General features: G+C 36.1%; 1 protein-coding gene across 1 annotated transcript in view; it reads right to left on the bottom strand.

The window, feature by feature from the left end:
* The window catches only part of LOC102473101 (lipase member J), a 30,188-nt gene that overhangs the window by 26,984 nt on the left and 533 nt on the right, over nt 1–2,671 (bottom strand). The gene's annotated exons all lie outside the window — the stretch shown is intronic.

The following is a 2,671-nucleotide window of genomic DNA, read 5'->3' as shown; positions in this document are numbered from 1 at the left end:
TTTTTTTTTTTTTTTTTTTTTTAATTTTTTTTTTTTTTTTTTTTTTTTTTTTTTTTTTTTTTTAGGTTTTTGCCATAGGGCCCTGAGGGCTAGTCAGACTGTGAGAGGGAAAGTTGAGAAATCATACCCCAGGGGAGGGAATGGCCACATAATCCCTTCTCTTTCATGCTCTTTGGATTTGGGGCAAGGAAAGTTGACTAATTATATCCCAAGCAGGGAATGGCCATATAATCCCTTCTCTTTCATTCTCTTTGGATTTGGGGCACATATGCACACACAACAGTGTGATTTTCAAGCTGATAGGTTTGTGACTCAAAGGATTGTCAGCCAAGTGGGAATCCAGCATCTTAACCACACCACCTGCTGGCCCCAGTTATTAGCTTTTCTAAAAGTTTCCAAGTAATAATTTATCTGCAAATCAGTGTAGCTTAATTATTTTTGGTAGTTAAGACTTAATGCCCTTTGTTGTTTAGGTAAGAATTTCCAGGACAACACTGGGGTGGAGGGCAGAATTGGGGAACAGTGTTAGTATCACAGGAATCCTTCCCTGTTCACCTTTATATCCTTTAGGACAAATACAATGTGTTGACAGAACTTGATATAATTTTGTATTACTGCAGAGATGAGTGATTTACAATTTACCAGTGAATCAAATGTCTTTAAACTTCACGATTTTGAACACTGTACATTACTGTCCCCATTTCACAGATGGATTAATTGGAATTCAAGGTTATGTAACTTAAAATCAAATAAATTGAAATTAAATAACCTACACCTGAATGACTCCACAACTACTGAAGAAATAAAGACAGAAATCAAAACATTCATGGAAGCTAATGACGAGAACACAAGTTTCCATAATCTTTGGGACACTGCTAAAGCAGTCATAAGAGGGAAATTCATAGCAATTAGTGCACATAAGAGGAAGATGGAAAGAGGCAAATGGATCACCTAACCTCGTGCCTCAGAGAATTGGAAAAGCAACAGCAAGATCAAAAAAACTCCAGGAGAAAGGAAATAATAAAGATACGATCAGAAATCAATGAAATAGAAAATGAACTATACTGAAAATAAATGAAAGTAAAAGCTGGTTCTCTGAAAAGATAAACAAACTTGATACACCACTAGCGAGACTTATTAAGAAAAGAACCAGGTGAATCAGATCTGCAATGAAGCAGGCAAAATAACAACAGACATAGTAGAAATATAAAATATTAGAGGATACTATGAACATCTGTAGGCCAAGAAACAAGACAATCTAGATGAGATGGACAAATTCCTGGGCACATACAATCTACCAAGACTGAGTCAGGAGGATATAGAAAGTCTGAATAGGTCCATAACAAGCCAGGAGATTGAATCAGTAATAAATAACCTCCCAACAAAGAAAAGCCCTGGCCCTGATGGATTCACCTCTGAATTATACAAAACTTTCAAAGAAGAGTTAACCCCCATTCTGCTCAAGTTATTTCTAAAGATCCAAAAGGGTGAATCTCTCCCTAATTCATTCTATGAAGCCTCTATCACCCTTATCCTTAAAACAGATACAACATCTCTTCATGATCAAGACTCAGCAAAATCAGCATGGAAAGGTTATTTCTCAACACAATTAAAGCTATCTATGAAAAACTCAGAGCGAACATTATCCTCAATGGAGAAAAGCTGTAAGCTTTTCCACTAAAAATGGGTACAAGACAAGGATACCCACTTTCTCCACTCCTTTTCAATATAGTACTGGAAGTCCTCGCCAACGCAATCAGAAGAGAGGAAAATGTAAAAGGCATTCAAACAGGAAAAGAAGAGGTGAAACTCTATTTGCAGATGAGAAGATTATATATATGGAAGACCCAATGGTTTCTATGAGAAAATTCCTGGAAGTAATACATGAATACAGTAAAGTTGCAGGATACAAAATTAATATCCAGAAATTTATAGCATTTCTATATACGAACAACAGGCAGACAGATAAAATAGAAAAAAGTTATTCCATTTACCATAGCCACAAAAAGTATAAGATACCTAGGAATAAATCTAACTAAAGAAGTTAAAGACTTCCACAAAAAAAAACTACAAGAAGATTAAAAAAGAAATAGAAAATGACACAAAAAAGTGGAAGCATATCCCATGTTCCTGGATTGGACGAATTAATATAATCAAAATGGCAAATCTACCCAAATTAATCTACATATTTAATACAATGCCAATCAAAGTACCAGACACATTCTTCACAGATCTTGGAAAGACAATCATAACGTTTGTCTGGAATCATAAAAGACCCCGTATTGCCAAAGCAATTCTGCACAAGAATGGAGTGGGCAGGGTCTCACTCCCCAAAAGTATACTACAAAGTTGTGGTAATCAAAACAGCATGGTACTGGCACAGAAACAGACAGCTGGATCAATGGAACAGAATAGAGTCCCCAGAAATAAATTCCCAAACATACAGTCAACTGATTCTTGACAAGGGGTACCAGTCAATCCAGTGGGAAAAGGAAAACCTCTTCAACAAATGGTGCTGGAAAAACTGGATTTTCACTTGCAAAAAGATGAATCTGAACCCTTACCTCTCACCTCTGACAAAAATCAACTCAAGGTGGATCAAAGATCTAAATCTAAGACCTCAAACTATAAAACTGCTCCTGGAAAAACACTGAGGAAAGACATTGGAGTA

This window comes from Tupaia chinensis, unplaced genomic scaffold (genome assembly GCF_000334495.1).
Source record: "Tupaia chinensis unplaced genomic scaffold, TupChi_1.0 Scaffold000217_1, whole genome shotgun sequence".
Lineage (NCBI taxonomy): Eukaryota > Metazoa > Chordata > Mammalia > Scandentia > Tupaiidae > Tupaia > Tupaia belangeri.
The sequence above is the reverse complement of the archived record's forward strand: the minus strand, read 5'-3'. Positions and strand labels throughout refer to the sequence as shown.